The sequence below is a fragment of the Onychostoma macrolepis genome, chromosome 15, assembly GCF_012432095.1.
Source record: "Onychostoma macrolepis isolate SWU-2019 chromosome 15, ASM1243209v1, whole genome shotgun sequence".
NCBI lineage: Eukaryota > Metazoa > Chordata > Actinopteri > Cypriniformes > Cyprinidae > Onychostoma > Onychostoma macrolepis.
The window spans coordinates 2012839-2029316 of record NC_081169.1 but is presented as its reverse complement, the minus strand read 5'-3'; the positions used below and the strand labels follow the sequence as shown (position 1 = coordinate 2029316).

Genomic DNA, 16478 nt, shown 5'->3' with positions numbered 1-16478 from the left:
TGTTGCTATCTGGGAAGTTTGCACCAGATTGGGCATTTGACTTGGTGAAACAAAGCTATCGCCGAAAGATGGTATCATGTCTGGAAGATATTGTTGATGTTGTTGGAAGCAGCACACTGACTGCAGTTAACATCCCGCAACTGGTTGGACAGGAAGATGGGGAAGTCATAGTGAAGCACAGCGATTGGCACTTTGGAATTGGGCACGTGTACAAAACCTGGCACGCGGCGTCGCCCTGTCCCCCAAACTCGGCGAGCGATTACGTCAGTCAGGGCGGGTCCAGCCCCAGCAGCCCAGCACCTGCACGGTATGCGAGGTGTCGAGATGGCTCGCCGGGCCCCACCACCTTGGTGAGAGCTCGAGGAACGCGAGGGGTACAGATACCTCGGCGGGCCAGCAGTCTCGTGCCGCCACGGCGGCACATATACTAAAATTGATCGATACAGAGAAGATTAGCATGGCCCCTGCGAAGGATGACACGCAACCGTGAAGCGCCCATCTTTTGGTCGCGATGTTCGTGCCCCTCTACTCTTTCGCCTCGAGCCGTGAATACCGCAGGTATTCACTCTAAAATCAGTCCCCATCCCCTTTGCTTGAGACATTTAACTGCAGTCCGCTGCAGTTCGTGCGTGTCCTTAACTGCCTGCAGCTGTCACCCAGTCTGCCTCGCTGACTCTTTTTGTTTTTCTTGCCTTCCTGCCACCTCTTGTTTTGGAAAAGGCAGAGGCCACGCCCCCCTTTTGCGCTAGCACTCCGGTGGCTCTAAAATCAGTCCCCATCCCCTTAGATTGAGACATTTAACTGCAGTCCCGCTGCAGTTCGTACGTGTCCTTAACTGCCTGCAGCTGTCACCCAGTCTGCCTCGCTGACTCTTTTTGTTTTTCTTGCCTTTCCTGCCACCTCTTGTTTTGAAAAGGCAGAGGCCACGCCCCTTTTGCGCTAGCACTCGGTGGCTCTAAAATCAGTCCCCATCCCCTTTGCTTGAGAGACATTTAACTGCAGCCCGCTGCAGTTCGTGACGTGTCCTTAACTGCCTGCAGCTGTCACCCAGTCTGCCTCGCTGACTCTTTTTGTTTTTCTTGCCTTTCCTGCCACCTCTTGTTTTGGAAAAGGCAGAGGCCACGCCCCCCTTTTGCGCTAGCACTCCGGTGCCACGGACAAGCGTGTCCAGCCCCTTCCTTCGGCGGATGCCGCCGTCGTCACTTTGGAATTGGGCACGTGTACAAAACCTGGCACGCGGCGTCGCCCTGTCCCCCAAACTCGGCGGCGATTGCGTCAGTCAGGCGGGTCCAGCCCCAGCAGCCCAGCACCTGCACGGTATGCGAGGTGTCGAGATGGCTCGCGGGCCCCACCACCTTGGTGAGAGCTCGAGGAACGCGAGGGGTACAGATACCTCGGCGGGCCAGCAGTCTCGTGCCGCCACGGCGGCACATATACTAAAATTGGATCGATACAGAGAAGATTAGCATGGCCCCTGCGAAGGATGACACGCAAATCCGTGAGCGCTCCATCTTTTGGTCGCGATGTTCGTGCCCCTCTACTCTTTCGCCTCGAGCCGTGAATACACGCAGGTATTCACTCTAAAATCAGTCCCCATCCCCTTTGCTTGAGAGACATTTAACTGCAGCCCGCTGCGGTTAAATGCGTGTCCTTAACTGCCTGCAGCTGTCACCCAGTCTGCCTCGCTGACTCTTTTTGTTTTTCTTGCCTTCCTGCCACCTCTTGTTTTGGAAAAGGCAGAGGCCACGCCCCCCTTTTGCGCTAGCACTCCGATGCCACGGACAAGGGTGTCCAGCCCCTTCCTTCGGCGGATGCCGCCGTGCGTCACTTTGGAATTGGGCACGTGTACAAAACCTGGCACGCGGCGTCGCCCTGTCCCCCAAACTCGGCGGCGATTGCGTCAGTCAGGCGGGTCCAGCCCCAGCAGCCCAGCACCTGCACGGTATGCGAGGTGTCGAGATGGCTCGCGGGCCCCACCACCTGGTGAGAGCTCGCAGGAACGCGAGGGGTACAGATACCTCGAGCGGGCCAGCAGTCTCGTGCCGCCACGGCGGCACATATACTAAAATTGATCGATACAGAGAAGATTAGCATGGCCCCTGCGAAGGATGACACGCAACCGTGAAGCGCCCATCTTTTGGTCGCGATGTTCGTGCCCCTCTACTCTTTCGGCCCTCGAGCCGTGAATACACGCAGGTATTCACTCTAAAATCAGTCCCCATCCCCTTTGCTTGAGAGACATTTAACTGCAGTCCCGCTGCAGTTCGTACGTGTCCTTAACTGCCTGCAGCTGTCACCCAGTCTGCCTCGCTGACTCTTTTTGTTTTTCTTGCCTTCCTGCCACCTCTTGTTTTGGAAAAGGCAGAGGCCACGCCCCTTTTGCGCTAGCACTCCGGTGGCTCTAAAATCAGTCCCCATCCCCTTTGCTTGAGACATTTAACTGCAGTCCGCTGCGGTTCGTGCGTGTCCTTAACTGCCTGCAGCTGTCACCCAGTCTGCCTCGCTGACTCTTTTTGTTTTTCTTGCCTTCCTGCCACCTCTTGTTTTGAAAAGGCAGAGGCCACGCCCCTTTTGCGCTTAGCACTCCGGTGGCTCTAAAATCAGTCCCCATCCCCTTTGCTTGAGAGACATTTAACTGCAGCCCCGCTGCAGTTCGTACGTGTCCTTAACTGCCTGCAGCTGTCACCCAGTCTGCCTCGCTGACTCTTTTTGTTTTTCTTGCCTTTCCTGCCACCTCTTGTTTTGGAAAAGGCAGAGGCCACGCCCCCCTTTTGCGCTAGCACTCCGGTGGCTCTAAAATCAGTCCCCATCCCCTTTGCTTGAGAGACATTTAACTGCAGCCCCGCTGCAGTTCGTACGTGTCCTTAACTGCCTGCAGCTGTCACCCAGTCTGCCTCGCTGACTCTTTTTGTTTTTCTTGCCTTTCCTGCCACCTCTTGTTTTGGAAAAGGCAGAGGCCACGCCCCCCTTTTGCGCTAGCACTCCGGTGCCACGGACAAGCGTGTCCAGCCCCTTCCTTCGGCGGATGCCGCCGTGCGTCACTTTGGAATTGGGCACGTGTACAAAACCTGGCACGCGGCGTCGCCCTGTCCCCCAAACTCGGCGAGCGATTGCGTCAGTCAGGGCGGGTCCAGCCCCAGCAGCCCAGCACCTGCACGGTATGCGAGGTGTCGAGATGGCTCGCCGGGCCCCACCACCTTGGTGAGAGCTCGCAGGAACGCGAGGGGTACAGATACCTCGAGCGGGCCAGCAGTCTCGTGCTCGCCACGGCGGCACATATACTAAAATTGGATCGATACAGAGAAGATTAGCATGGCCCCTGCGAAAGGATGACACGCAAATCCGTGAAGCGCTCCATCTTTTTGGTCGCGATGTTCGTGCCCCTCTACTCTTTCGGCCCTCGAGCCGTGAATACACGCAGGTTTCAGCGTGGGAGCGCTTGGCTCTAAAATCAGTCCCCATCCCCTTTGCTTGAGAGACATTTAACTGCAGCCCCGCTGCAGTTCGTACGTGTCCTTAACTGCCTGCAGCTGTCACCCAGTCTGCCTCGCTGACTCTTTTTGTTTTTCTTGCCTTTCCTGCCACCTCTTGTTTTGGAAAAGGCAGAGGCCACGCCCCCCTTTTGCGCTAGCACTCCGGTGGCTCTAAAATCAGTCCCCATCCCCTTTGCTTGAGAGACATTTAACTGCAGTCCCGCTGCAGTTCGTACGTGTCCTTAACTGCCTGCAGCTGTCACCCAGTCTGCCTCGCTGACTCTTTTTGTTTTTCTTGCCTTTCCTGTCACCTCTTGTTTTGGAAAAGGCAGAGGCCACGCCCCCCTTTTGCGCTTAGCACCGATGCCACGGACAAGGGTGTCCAGCCCCTTCCTTCGGCGGATGCCGCCGCAAGGCCACTTTGAATTGGGCACGGTACAAAACCTGGCACGCGGCGTCGCCCTGTCCCCCAAACTCGGCGAGCGATTGTGTCAGTCAGGGCGGGTCCAGCCCCAGCAGCCCAGCACCTGCACGGTATGCGAGGTGTCGAGATGGCTCGCCGGGCCCCACCACCTTGGTGAGAGCTCGCAGGAACGCGAGGGGTACAGATACCTCGAGCGGGCCAGCGGTCTCGTGCTCGCCACGGCGGCACATATACTAAAATTGGATCGATACAGAGAAGATTAGCATGGCCCCTGCGAAAGGATGACACGCAAATCCGTGAAGCGCTCCATCTTTTTGGTCGCGATGTTCGTGCCCCTCTACTCTTTCGGCCCTCGAGCCGTGAATACACGCAGGTATTCACTCTAAAATCAGTCCCCATCCCCTTTGCTTGAGAGACATTTAACTGCAGTCCCGCTGCAGTTCGTACGTGTCCTTAACTGCCTGCAGCTGTCACCCAGTCTGCCTCGCTGACTCTTTTTGTTTTTCTTGCCTTTCCTGCCACCTCTTGTTTTGGAAAAGGCAGAGGCCACGCCCCCCTTTTGCGCTAGCACTCCGGTGGCTCTAAAATCAGTCCCCATCCCCTTTGCTTGAGAGACATTTAACTGCAGTCCCGCTGCAGTTCAGACGTGTCCTTAACTGCCTGCAGCTGTCACCCAGTCTGCCTCGCTGACTCTTTTTGTTTTTCTTGCCTTTCCTGTCACCTCTTGTTTTGGAAAAGGCAGAGGCCACGCCCCCCTTTTGCGCTAGCACTCCGATGCCACGGACAAGGGTGTCCAGCCCCTTCCTTCGGCGGATGCCGCCGTGCGTCACTTTGGAATTGGGCACGTGTACAAAACCTGGCACGCGGCGTCGCCCTGTCCCCCAAACTCGGCGAGCGACAGGCCAGTCAGGCGGGTCCAGCCCCAGCAGCCCAGCACCTGCACGGTATGCGGTGTCGAGATGGCTCGCGGGCCCCACCACCTTGGTGAGAGCTCGCAGGAACGCGAGGGGTACAGATACCTCGAGCGGGCCAGCAGTCTCGTGCCGCCACGGCGGCACATATACTAAAATTGATCGATACAGAGAAGATTAGCATGGCCCCTGCGAAGGATGACACGCCAAATCCGTGAGCGCTCCATCTTTTGGTCGCGATGTTCGTGCCCCTCTACTCTTTCGCCTCGAGCCGTGAATACACGCAGGTATTCACTCTAAAATCAGTCCCCATCCCCTTTGCTTGAGACATTTAACTGCAGTCCGCTGCAGTTCGACGTGTCCTTAACTGCCTGCAGCTGTCACCCAGTCTGCCTCGCTGACTCTTTTGTTTTTCTTGCCTTTCCTGCCACCTCTTGTTTTGGAAAAGGCAGAGGCCACGCCCCCCTTTTGCGCTAGCACTCCGGTGGCTCTAAAATCAGTCCCCATCCCCTTTGCTTGAGACATTTAACTGCAGTCCCGCTGCAGTTCGTGCGTGTCCTTAACTGCCTGCAGCTGTCACCCAGTCTGCCTCGCTGACTCTTTTGTTTTTCTTGCCTTCCTGCCACCTCTTGTTTTGAAAAGGCAGAGGCCACGCCCCTTTTGCGCTAGCACTCGGTGGCTCTAAAATCAGTCCCCATCCCCTTTGCTTGAGAGACATTTAACTGCAGTCCCGCTGCAGTTCGTACGTGTCCTTAACTGCCTGCAGCTGTCACCCAGTCTGCCTCGCTGACTCTTTTTGTTTTTCTTGCCTTTCCTGCCACCTCTTGTTTTGGAAAAGGCAGAGGCCACGCCCCCCTTTTGCGCTAGCACTCCGGTGGCTCTAAAATCAGTCCCCATCCCCTTTGCTTGAGAGACATTTAACTGCAGTCCCGCTGCAGTTCGTACGTGTCCTTAACTGCCTGCAGCTGTCACCCAGTCTGCCTCGCTGACTCTTTTTGTTTTTCTTGCCTTTCCTGCCACCTCTTGTTTTGGAAAAGGCAGAGGCCACGCCCCCCTTTTGCGCTAGCACTCCGATGCCACGGACAAGGGTGTCCAGCCCCTTCCTTCGGCGGATGCCGCCGTGCGTCACTTTGGAATTGGGCACATGTACAAAACCTGGCACGCGGGCGCCGCCTCTGTCCCCCAAACTCGGCGAGCGATTGTGTCAGTCAGGGCGGGTCCAGCCCCAGCAGCCCAGCACCTGCACGGTATGCGAGGTGTCGAGATGGCTCGCCGGGCCCCACCACCTTGGTGAGAGCTCGCAGGAACGCGAGGGGTACAGATACCTCGAGCGGGCCAGCAGTCTCGTGCTCGCCACGGCGGCACATATACTAAAATTGGATCGATACAGAGAAGATTAGCATGGCCCCTGCGAAAGGATGACACGCAAATCCGTGAAGCGCTCCATCTTTTTGGTCGCGATGTTCGTGCCCCTCTACTCTTTCGGCCCTCGAGCCGTGAATACACGCAGGTATTCACTCTAAAATCAGTCCCCATCCCCTTTGCTTGAGAGACATTTAACTGCAGCCCCGCTGCAGTTCGTACGTGTCCTTAACTGCCTGCAGCTGTCACCCAGTCTGCCTCGCTGACTCTTTTTGTTTTTCTTGCCTTTCCTGCCACCTCTTGTTTTGGAAAAGGCAGAGGCCACGCCCCCCTTTTGCGCTAGCACTCCGGTGGCTCTAAAATCAGTCCCCATCCCCTTTGCTTGAGAGACATTTAACTGCAGCCCGCTGCAGTTCAGACGTGTCCTTAACTGCCTGCAGCTGTCACCCAGTCTGCCTCGCTGACTCTTTTTGTTTTTCTTGCCTTCCTGCCACCTCTTGTTTTGAAAAGGCAGAGGCCACGCCCCTTTTGCGCTTAGCACCGTGCCACGGACAAGCGTGTCCAGCCCCTTCCTTGGCGGATGCCGCCAAGGCCACTTTGAATTGGGCACGTGTACAAAACCTGGCACGCGGCGTCGCCCTGTCCCCCAAACTCGGCGAGCGACAGGCCAGTCAGGCGGGTCCAGCCCCAGCAGCCCAGCACCTGCACGGTATGCGGTGTCGAGATGGCTCGCCGGGCCCCACCACCTTGGTGAGAGCTCGAGGAACGCGAGGGGTACAGATACCTCGGCGGGCCAGCGGTCTCGTGCTCGCCACGGCGGCACATATACTAAAATTGGATCGATACAGAGAAGATTAGCATGGCCCCTGCGAAGGATGACACGCAAATCCGTGAAGCGCCCATCTTTTGGTCGCGATGTTCGTGCCCCTCTACTCTTTCGCCTCGAGCCGTGAATACCGCAGGTATTCACTCTAAAATCAGTCCCCATCCCCTTTGCTTGAGAGACATTTAACTGCAGCCCGCTGCAGTTCAGACGTGTCCTTAACTGCCTGCAGCTGTCACCCAGTCTGCCTCGCTGACTCTTTTTGTTTTTCTTGCCTTCCTGCCACCTCTTGTTTTGAAAAGGCAGAGGCCACGCCCCTTTTGCGCTAGCACTCGATGCCACGGACAAGGGTGTCCAGCCCCTTCCTTGGCGGATGCCGCCGTGCGTCACTTTGGAATTGGGCACGTACAAAACCTGGCACGCGGCGTCGCCCTGTCCCCCAAACTCGGCGAGCGATTGTGTCAGTCAGGGCGGGTCCAGCCCCAGCAGCCCAGCACCTGCACGGTATGCGAGGTGTCGAGATGGCTCGCCGGGCCCCACCACCTTGGTGAGAGCTCGCAGGACGCGAGGGGTACAGATACCTCGAGCGGGCCAGCAGTCTCGTGCTCGCCACGGCGGCACATATACTAAAATTGGATCGATACAGAGAAGATTAGCATGGCCCCTGCGAAAGGATGACACGCAAATCCGTGAAGCGCTCCATCTTTTTGGTCGCGATGTTCGTGCCCCTCTACTCTTTCGGCCCTCGAGCCGTGAATACACGCAGGTTTCAGCGTGGGAGCGCTTGGCTCTAAAATCAGTCCCCATCCCCTTTGCTTGAGAGACATTTAACTGCAGCCCCGCTGCAGTTCGTACGTGTCCTTAACTGCCTGCAGCTGTCACCCAGTCTGCCTCGCTGACTCTTTTTGTTTTTCTTGCCTTTCCTGCCACCTCTTGTTTTGGAAAAGGCAGAGGCCACGCCCCCCTTTTGCGCTAGCACTCCGGTGCCACGGACAAGCGTGTCCAGCCCCTTCCTTCGGCGGATGCCGCCGTGCGTCACTTTGGAATTGGGCACGGTACAAAACCTGGCACGCGGCGTCGCCCTGTCCCCCAAACTCGGCGGCGATTGCGTCAGTCAGGGCGGGTCCAGCCCCAGCAGCCCAGCACCTGCACGGTATGCGGTGTCGAGATGGCTCGCGGGCCCCACCACCTGGTGAGAGCTCGCAGGAACGCCGAGGGGTACAGATACCTCGGCGGGCCAGCAGTCTCGTGCCGCCACGGCGGCACATATACTAAAATTGATCGATACAGAGAAGATTAGCATGGCCCCTGCGAAGGATGACACGCAACCGTGAAGCGCCCATCTTTTGGTCGCGATGTTCGTGCCCCTCTACTCTTCGGCCCTCGAGCCGTGAATACACGCAGGTATTCACTCTAAAATCAGTCCCCATCCCCTTTGCTTGAGACATTTAACTGCAGTCCCGCTGCAGTTCGACGTGTCCTTAACTGCCTGCAGCTGTCACCCAGTCTGCCTCGCTGACTCTTTTTGTTTTTCTTGCCTTCCTGCCACCTCTTGTTTTGAAAAGGCAGAGGCCACGCCCCTTTTGCGCTAGCACTCCGGTGGCTCTAAAATCAGTCCCCATCCCCTTTGCTTGAGACATTTAACTGCAGTCCCGCTGCAGTTCGTACGTGTCCTTAACTGCCTGCAGCTGTCACCCAGTCTGCCTCGCTGACTCTTTTTGTTTTTCTTGCCTTTCCTGCCACCTCTTGTTTTGGAAAAGGCAGAGGCCACGCCCCTTTTGCGCTAGCACTCGGTGGCTCTAAAATCAGTCCCCATCCCCTTTGCTTGAGAGACATTTAACTGCAGCCCCGCTGCAGTTCGTACGTGTCCTTAACTGCCTGCAGCTGTCACCCAGTCTGCCTCGCTGACTCTTTTTGTTTTTCTTGCCTTTCCTGCCACCTCTTGTTTTGGAAAAGGCAGAGGCCACGCCCCCCTTTTGCGCTAGCACCGGTGGCTCTAAAATCAGTCCCCATCCCCTTTGCTTGAGAGACATTTAACTGCAGCCCGCTGCAGTTCGTGACGTGTCCTTAACTGCCTGCAGCTGTCACCCAGTCTGCCTCGCTGACTCTTTTTGTTTTTCTTGCCTTTCCTGTCACCTCTTGTTTTGAAAAGGCAGAGGCCACGCCCCTTTTGCGCTAGCACTCGATGCCACGGACAAGCGTGTCCAGCCCCTTCCTTGGCGGATGCCGCCAAGGCCACTTTGAATTGGGCACGTACAAAACCTGGCACGCGGCGTCGCCCTGTCCCCCAAACTCGGCGGCGATTGTGTCAGTCAGGCGGGTCCAGCCCCAGCAGCCCAGCACCTGCACGGTATGCGAGGTGTCGAGATGGCTCGCGGGCCCCACCACCTTGGTGAGAGCTCGAGGAACGCGAGGGGTACAGATACCTCGGCGGGCCAGCGGTCTCGTGCTCGCCACGGCGGCACATATACTAAAATTGATCGATACAGAGAAGATTAGCATGGCCCCTGCGAAGGATGACACGCAACCGTGAAGCGCCCATCTTTTGGTCGCGATGTTCGTGCCCCTCTACTCTTTCGCCTCGAGCCGTGAATACCGCAGGTATTCACTCTAAAATCAGTCCCCATCCCCTTTGCTTGAGACATTTAACTGCAGTCCGCTGCGGTTCGTGCGTGTCCTTAACTGCCTGCAGCTGTCACCCAGTCTGCCTCGCTGACTCTTTTTGTTTTTCTTGCCTTTCCTGTCACCTCTTGTTTTGAAAAGGCAGAGGCCACGCCCCTTTTGCGCTAGCACCGGTGGCTCTAAAATCAGTCCCCATCCCCTTTGCTTGAGAGACATTTAACTGCAGCCCGCTGCAGTTCGTGACGTGTCCTTAACTGCCTGCAGCTGTCACCCAGTCTGCCTCGCTGACTCTTTTTGTTTTTCTTGCCTTCCTGCCACCTCTTGTTTTGAAAAGGCAGAGGCCACGCCCCTTTTGCGCTTAGCACTCCGATGCCACGGACAAGCGTGTCCAGCCCCTTCCTTGGCGGATGCCGCCGTCGTCACTTTGGAATTGGGCACGGTACAAAACCTGGCACGCGGCGTCGCCCTGTCCCCCAAACTCGGCGAGCGACAGGCCAGTCAGGGCGGGTCCAGCCCCAGCAGCCCAGCACCTGCACGGTATGCGAGGTGTCGAGATGGCTCGCCGGGCCCCACCACCTTGGTGAGAGCTCGAGGAACGCGAGGGGTACAGATACCTCGGCGGGCCAGCAGTCTCGTGCCGCCACGGCGGCACATATACTAAAATTGATCGATACAGAGAAGATTAGCATGGCCCCTGCGAAAGGATGACACGCAAATCCGTGAAGCGCCCATCTTTTGGTCGCGATGTTCGTGCCCCTCTACTCTTTCGCCTCGAGCCGTGAATACCGCAGGTATTCACTCTAAAATCAGTCCCCATCCCCTTTGCTTGAGAGACATTTAACTGCAGCCCGCTGCAGTTCGTGACGTGTCCTTAACTGCCTGCAGCTGTCACCCAGTCTGCCTCGCTGACTCTTTTTGTTTTTCTTGCCTTTCCTGTCACCTCTTGTTTTGAAAAGGCAGAGGCCACGCCCCTTTTGCGCTAGCACTCGATGCCACGGACAAGGGTGTCCAGCCCCTTCCTTGGCGGATGCCGCCGTGCGTCACTTTGGAATTGGGCACGTACAAAACCTGGCACGCGGCGTCGCCCTGTCCCCCAAACTCGGCGGCGATTGTGTCAGTCAGGCGGGTCCAGCCCCAGCAGCCCAGCACCTGCACGGTATGCGAGGTGTCGAGATGGCTCGCGGGCCCCACCACCTTGGTGAGAGCTCGAGGAACGCGAGGGGTACAGATACCTCGGCGGGCCAGCGGTCTCGTGCTCGCCACGGCGGCACATATACTAAAATTGATCGATACAGAGAAGATTAGCATGGCCCCTGCGAAGGATGACACGCAAATCCGTGAAGCGCCCATCTTTTGGTCGCGATGTTCGTGCCCCTCTACTCTTCGGCCCTCGAGCCGTGAATACCGCAGGTATTCACTCTAAAATCAGTCCCCATCCCCTTTGCTTGAGACATTTAACTGCAGCCCGCTGCAGTTCGTGACGTGTCCTTAACTGCCTGCAGCTGTCACCCAGTCTGCCTCGCTGACTCTTTTTGTTTTTCTTGCCTTTCCTGCCACCTCTTGTTTTGGAAAAGGCAGAGGCCACGCCCCTTTTGCGCTAGCACTCGGTGGCTCTAAAATCAGTCCCCATCCCCTTTGCTTGAGAGACATTTAACTGCAGTCCCGCTGCAGTTCGTACGTGTCCTTAACTGCCTGCAGCTGTCACCCAGTCTGCCTCGCTGACTCTTTTTGTTTTTCTTGCCTTTCCTGTCACCTCTTGTTTTGGAAAAGGCAGAGGCCACGCCCCCCTTTTGCGCTAGCACTCCGATGCCACGGACAAGGGTGTCCAGCCCCTTCCTTCGGCGGATGCCGCCGTGCGTCACTTTGGAATTGGGCACGTGTACAAAACCTGGCACGCGGCGTCGCCCTGTCCCCCAAACTCGGCGAGCGATTGTGTCAGTCAGGGCGGGTCCAGCCCCAGCAGCCCAGCACCTGCACGGTATGCGAGGTGTCGAGATGGCTCGCCGGGCCCCACCACCTTGGTGAGAGCTCGCAGGAACGCGAGGGGTACAGATACCTCGAGCGGGCCAGCAGTCTCGTGCTCGCCACGGCGGCACATATACTAAAATTGGATCGATACAGAGAAGATTAGCATGGCCCCTGCGAAAGGATGACACGCAAATCCGTGAAGCGCTCCATCTTTTTGGTCGCGATGTTCGTGCCCCTCTACTCTTTCGGCCCTCGAGCCGTGAATACACGCAGGTATTCACTCTAAAATCAGTCCCCATCCCCTTTGCTTGAGAGACATTTAACTGCAGCCCCGCTGCAGTTCGTACGTGTCCTTAACTGCCTGCAGCTGTCACCCAGTCTGCCTCGCTGACTCTTTTTGTTTTTCTTGCCTTTCCTGCCACCTCTTGTTTTGGAAAAGGCAGAGGCCACGCCCCCCTTTTGCGCTAGCACTCCGGTGGCTCTAAAATCAGTCCCCATCCCCTTTGCTTGAGAGACATTTAACTGCAGTCCCGCTGCAGTTCGTACGTGTCCTTAACTGCCTGCAGCTGTCACCCAGTCTGCCTCGCTGACTCTTTTTGTTTTTCTTGCCTTTCCTGTCACCTCTTGTTTTGGAAAAGGCAGAGGCCACGCCCCCCTTTTGCGCTAGCACTCCGATGCCACGGACAAGGGTGTCCAGCCCCTTCCTTCGGCGGATGCCGCCGCAAGGCCACTTTGGAATTGGGCACGTGTACAAAACCTGGCACGCGGGCGCCGCCTCTGTCCCCCAAACTCGGCGAGCGATTGTGTCAGTCAGGGCGGGTCCAGCCCCAGCAGCCCAGCACCTGCACGGTATGCGAGGTGTCGAGATGGCTCGCCGGGCCCCACCACCTTGGTGAGAGCTCGCAGGAACGCGAGGGGTACAGATACCTCGAGCGGGCCAGCAGTCTCGTGCTCGCCACGGCGGCACATATACTAAAATTGGATCGATACAGAGAAGATTAGCATGGCCCCTGCGAAAGGATGACACGCCAAATCCGTGAAGCGCTCCATCTTTTTGGTCGCGATGTTCGTGCCCCTCTACTCTTTCGGCCCTCGAGCCGTGAATACACGCAGGTATTCACTCTAAAATCAGTCCCCATCCCCTTTGCTTGAGAGACATTTAACTGCAGTCCCGCTGCAGTTCGTACGTGTCCTTAACTGCCTGCAGCTGTCACCCAGTCTGCCTCGCTGACTCTTTTTGTTTTTCTTGCCTTTCCTGCCACCTCTTGTTTTGGAAAAGGCAGAGGCCACGCCCCTTTTGCGCTAGCACTGTGGCTCTAAAATCAGTCCCCATCCCCTTTGCTTGAGAGACATTTAACTGCAGTCCCGCTGCAGTTCGTACGTGTCCTTAACTGCCTGCAGCTGTCACCCAGTCTGCCTCGCTGACTCTTTTTGTTTTTCTTGCCTTTCCTGTCACCTCTTGTTTTGGAAAAGGCAGAGGCCACGCCCCCCTTTTGCGCTAGCACTCCGATGCCACGGACAAGGGTGTCCAGCCCCTTCCTTCGGCGGATGCCGCCGTGCGTCACTTTGGAATTGGGCACGTGTACAAAACCTGGCACGCGGGCGCCGCCTCTGTCCCCCAAACTCGGCGAGCGATTGCGTCAGTCAGGGCGGGTCCAGCCCCAGCAGCCCAGCACCTGCACGGTATGCGAGGTGTCGAGATGGCTCGCCGGGCCCCACCACCTTGGTGAGAGCTCGCAGGAACGCGAGGGGTACAGATACCTCGAGCGGGCCAGCAGTCTCGTGCTCGCCACGGCGGCACATATACTAAAATTGGATCGATACAGAGAAGATTAGCATGGCCCCTGCGAAAGGATGACACGCAAATCCGTGAAGCGCTCCATCTTTTTGGTCGCGATGTTCGTGCCCCTCTACTCTTTCGGCCCTCGAGCCGTGAATACACGCAGGTATTCACTCTAAAATCAGTCCCCATCCCCTTTGCTTGAGAGACATTTAACTGCAGCCCGCTGCGGTTAAATGCGTGTCCTTAACTGCCTGCAGCTGTCACCCAGTCTGCCTCGCTGACTCTTTTGTTTTTCTTGCCTTTCCTGCCACCTCTTGTTTTGGAAAAGGCAGAGGCCACGCCCCCCTTTTGCGCTAGCACTCCGGTGGCTCTAAAATCAGTCCCCATCCCCTTTGCTTGAGAGACATTTAACTGCAGCCCCGCTGCAGTTCGTACGTGTCCTTAACTGCCTGCAGCTGTCACCCAGTCTGCCTCGCTGACTCTTTTTGTTTTTCTTGCCTTTCCTGCCACCTCTTGTTTTGGAAAAGGCAGAGGCCACGCCCCCCTTTTGCGCTAGCACTCCGGTGCCACGGACAAGCGTGTCCAGCCCCTTCCTTCGGCGGATGCCGCCGTGCGTCACTTTGGAATTGGGCACGTGTACAAAACCTGGCACGCGGCGTCGCCCTGTCCCCCAAACTCGGCGAGCGATTGCGTCAGTCAGGGCGGGTCCAGCCCCAGCAGCCCAGCACCTGCACGGTATGCGAGGTGTCGAGATGGCTCGCCGGGCCCCACCACCTTGGTGAGAGCTCGCAGGAACGCGAGGGGTACAGATACCTCGAGCGGGCCAGCGGTCTCGTGCTCGCCACGGCGGCACATATACTAAAATTGGATCGATACAGAGAAGATTAGCATGGCCCCTGCGAAAGGATGACACGCAAATCCGTGAAGCGCTCCATCTTTTTGGTCGCGATGTTCGTGCCCCTCTACTCTTTCGGCCCTCGAGCCGTGAATACACGCAGCTTTCAGCGTGGGAGCGCTTGGCTCTAAAATCAGTCCCCATCCCCTTTGCTTGAGAGACATTTAACTGCAGCCCCGCTGCAGTTCGTACGTGTCCTTAACTGCCTGCAGCTGTCACCCAGTCTGCCTCGCTGACTCTTTTTGTTTTTCTTGCCTTCCTGCCACCTCTTGTTTTGAAAAGGCAGAGGCCACGCCCCTTTTGCGCTTAGCACTCCGATGCCACGGACAAGCGTGTCCAGCCCCTTCCTTGGCGGATGCCGCCGCAAGGCCACTTTGAATTGGGCACGTGTACAAAACCTGGCACGCGGCGTCGCCCTGTCCCCCAAACTCGGCGAGCGACAGGCCAGTCAGGGCGGGTCCAGCCCCAGCAGCCCAGCACCTGCACGGTATGCGAGGTGTCGAGATGGCTCGCGGGCCCCACCACCTTGGTGAGAGCTCGAGGAACGCGAGGGGTACAGATACCTCGGCGGGCCAGCGGTCTCGTGCTCGCCACGGCGGCACATATACTAAAATTGATCGATACAGAGAAGATTAGCATGGCCCCTGCGAAGGATGACACGCAAATCCGTGAAGCGCCCATCTTTTGGTCGCGATGTTCGTGCCCCTCTACTCTTTCGCCTCGAGCCGTGAATACCGCAGGTATTCACTCTAAAATCAGTCCCCATCCCCTTTGCTTGAGAGACATTTAACTGCAGTCCGCTGCAGTTCGTGACGTGTCCTTAACTGCCTGCAGCTGTCACCCAGTCTGCCTCGCTGACTCTTTTTGTTTTTCTTGCCTTTCCTGCCACCTCTTGTTTTGGAAAAGGCAGAGGCCACGCCCCCCTTTTGCGCTAGCACTCCGGTGGCTCTAAAATCAGTCCCCATCCCCTTTGCTTGAGACATTTAACTGCAGTCCCGCTGCAGTTCGTGCGTGTCCTTAACTGCCTGCAGCTGTCACCCAGTCTGCCTCGCTGACTTTTTTGTTTTTCTTGCCTTCCTGCCACCTCTTGTTTTGAAAAGGCAGAGGCCACGCCCCTTTTGCGCTTAGCACTCCGGTGGCTCTAAAATCAGTCCCCATCCCCTTTGCTTGAGAGACATTTAACTGCAGCCCGCTGCAGTTCGTACGTGTCCTTAACTGCCTGCAGCTGTCACCCAGTCTGCCTCGCTGACTCTTTTTGTTTTTCTTGCCTTTCCTGCCACCTCTTGTTTTGGAAAAGGCAGAGGCCACGCCCCCCTTTTGCGCTAGCACTCCGGTGGCTCTAAAATCAGTCCCCATCCCCTTTGCTTGAGAGACATTTAACTGCAGCCCGCTGCGGTTCGTGCGTGTCCTTAACTGCCTGCAGCTGTCACCCAGTCTGCCTCGCTGACTCTTTTTGTTTTTCTTGCCTTTCCTGCCACCTCTTGTTTTGGAAAAGGCAGAGGCCACGCCCCCCTTTTGCGCTAGCACTCCGGTGGCTCTAAAATCAGTCCCCATCCCCTTTGCTTGAGACATTTAACTGCAGCCCGCTGCAGTTCGACGTGTCCTTAACTGCCTGCAGCTGTCACCCAGTCTGCCTCGCTGACTCTTTTTGTTTTTCTTGCCTTCCTGCCACCTCTTGTTTTGGAAAAGGCAGAGGCCACGCCCCTTTTGCGCTAGCACTCGATGCCACGGACAAGCGTGTCCAGCCCCTTCCTTGGCGGATGCCGCCGCAAGGCCACTTTGAATTGGGCACGGTACAAAACCTGGCACGCGGCGTCGCCCTGTCCCCCAAACTCGGCGAGCGACAGGCCAGTCAGGGCGGGTCCAGCCCCAGCAGCCCAGCACCTGCACGGTATGCGAGGTGTCGAGATGGCTCGCGGGCCCCACCACCTTGGTGAGAGCTCGCAGGAACGCCGAGGGGTACAGATACCTCGGCGGGCCAGCAGTCTCGTGCCGCCACGGCGGCACATATACTAAAATTGATCGATACAGAGAAGATTAGCATGGCCCCTGCGAAGGATGACACGCAACCGTGAAGCGCCCATCTTTTGGTCGCGATGTTCGTGCCCCTCTACTCTTTCGCCTCGAGCCGTGAATACCGCAGGTATTCACTCTAAAATCAGTCCCCATCCCCTTTGCTTGAGACATTTAACTGCAGTCCGCTGCGGTTCGTGCGTG

The 16478-nt window shown here is 57.1% G+C and overlaps 14 non-coding genes and 5 pseudogenes across 14 annotated transcripts; all 19 read left to right on the top strand.

The window, feature by feature from the left end:
• The first annotated feature begins 404 nt into the window (after positions 1 to 404).
• On the top strand, positions 405 to 504 carry LOC131521034 (U6 spliceosomal RNA; annotated as a pseudogene).
• A 909-nt stretch (positions 505 to 1413) lies between these two features.
• Positions 1414 to 1517, top strand: LOC131521025 (U6 spliceosomal RNA). Its single transcript, XR_009266177.1, has one exon. It is a non-coding gene; the product is annotated as a U6 spliceosomal RNA (small nuclear RNA).
• Positions 1518 to 2039: 522 nt separating this feature from the next.
• On the top strand, positions 2040 to 2139 carry LOC131521033 (U6 spliceosomal RNA; annotated as a pseudogene).
• Positions 2140 to 3257: 1118 nt separating this feature from the next.
• LOC131521053 (U6 spliceosomal RNA) lies at positions 3258 to 3364 on the top strand. The gene has a single exon (XR_009266200.1). It is a non-coding gene; the product is annotated as a U6 spliceosomal RNA (small nuclear RNA).
• A 742-nt stretch (positions 3365 to 4106) lies between these two features.
• On the top strand, positions 4107 to 4213 carry LOC131521052 (U6 spliceosomal RNA). Its single transcript, XR_009266199.1, has one exon. It is a non-coding gene; the product is annotated as a U6 spliceosomal RNA (small nuclear RNA).
• A 724-nt stretch (positions 4214 to 4937) lies between these two features.
• Positions 4938 to 5041, top strand: LOC131521029 (U6 spliceosomal RNA). Its single transcript, XR_009266181.1, has one exon. It is a non-coding gene; the product is annotated as a U6 spliceosomal RNA (small nuclear RNA).
• Positions 5042 to 6154: 1113 nt separating this feature from the next.
• Positions 6155 to 6261, top strand: LOC131521051 (U6 spliceosomal RNA). Its single transcript, XR_009266198.1, has one exon. It is a non-coding gene; the product is annotated as a U6 spliceosomal RNA (small nuclear RNA).
• A 713-nt stretch (positions 6262 to 6974) lies between these two features.
• Positions 6975 to 7080, top strand: LOC131521024 (U6 spliceosomal RNA). The gene has a single exon (XR_009266176.1). It is a non-coding gene; the product is annotated as a U6 spliceosomal RNA (small nuclear RNA).
• A 515-nt stretch (positions 7081 to 7595) lies between these two features.
• LOC131521050 (U6 spliceosomal RNA) lies at positions 7596 to 7702 on the top strand. Its single transcript, XR_009266196.1, has one exon. It is a non-coding gene; the product is annotated as a U6 spliceosomal RNA (small nuclear RNA).
• Positions 7703 to 8241: 539 nt separating this feature from the next.
• Positions 8242 to 8341, top strand: LOC131521032 (U6 spliceosomal RNA; annotated as a pseudogene).
• A 1098-nt stretch (positions 8342 to 9439) lies between these two features.
• On the top strand, positions 9440 to 9540 carry LOC131521035 (U6 spliceosomal RNA; annotated as a pseudogene).
• A 709-nt stretch (positions 9541 to 10249) lies between these two features.
• LOC131521066 (U6 spliceosomal RNA) lies at positions 10250 to 10354 on the top strand. The gene has a single exon (XR_009266212.1). It is a non-coding gene; the product is annotated as a U6 spliceosomal RNA (small nuclear RNA).
• A 513-nt stretch (positions 10355 to 10867) lies between these two features.
• Positions 10868 to 10972, top strand: LOC131521028 (U6 spliceosomal RNA). The gene has a single exon (XR_009266180.1). It is a non-coding gene; the product is annotated as a U6 spliceosomal RNA (small nuclear RNA).
• A 720-nt stretch (positions 10973 to 11692) lies between these two features.
• LOC131521049 (U6 spliceosomal RNA) lies at positions 11693 to 11799 on the top strand. Its single transcript, XR_009266195.1, has one exon. It is a non-coding gene; the product is annotated as a U6 spliceosomal RNA (small nuclear RNA).
• A 732-nt stretch (positions 11800 to 12531) lies between these two features.
• On the top strand, positions 12532 to 12639 carry LOC131521056 (U6 spliceosomal RNA). The gene has a single exon (XR_009266203.1). It is a non-coding gene; the product is annotated as a U6 spliceosomal RNA (small nuclear RNA).
• A 726-nt stretch (positions 12640 to 13365) lies between these two features.
• Positions 13366 to 13472, top strand: LOC131521048 (U6 spliceosomal RNA). Its single transcript, XR_009266194.1, has one exon. It is a non-coding gene; the product is annotated as a U6 spliceosomal RNA (small nuclear RNA).
• A 728-nt stretch (positions 13473 to 14200) lies between these two features.
• LOC131521047 (U6 spliceosomal RNA) lies at positions 14201 to 14307 on the top strand. Its single transcript, XR_009266193.1, has one exon. It is a non-coding gene; the product is annotated as a U6 spliceosomal RNA (small nuclear RNA).
• A 537-nt stretch (positions 14308 to 14844) lies between these two features.
• LOC131521027 (U6 spliceosomal RNA) lies at positions 14845 to 14949 on the top strand. The gene has a single exon (XR_009266179.1). It is a non-coding gene; the product is annotated as a U6 spliceosomal RNA (small nuclear RNA).
• A 1301-nt stretch (positions 14950 to 16250) lies between these two features.
• LOC131521031 (U6 spliceosomal RNA) lies at positions 16251 to 16350 on the top strand (annotated as a pseudogene).
• Positions 16351 to 16478: the final 128 nt, after the last annotated feature.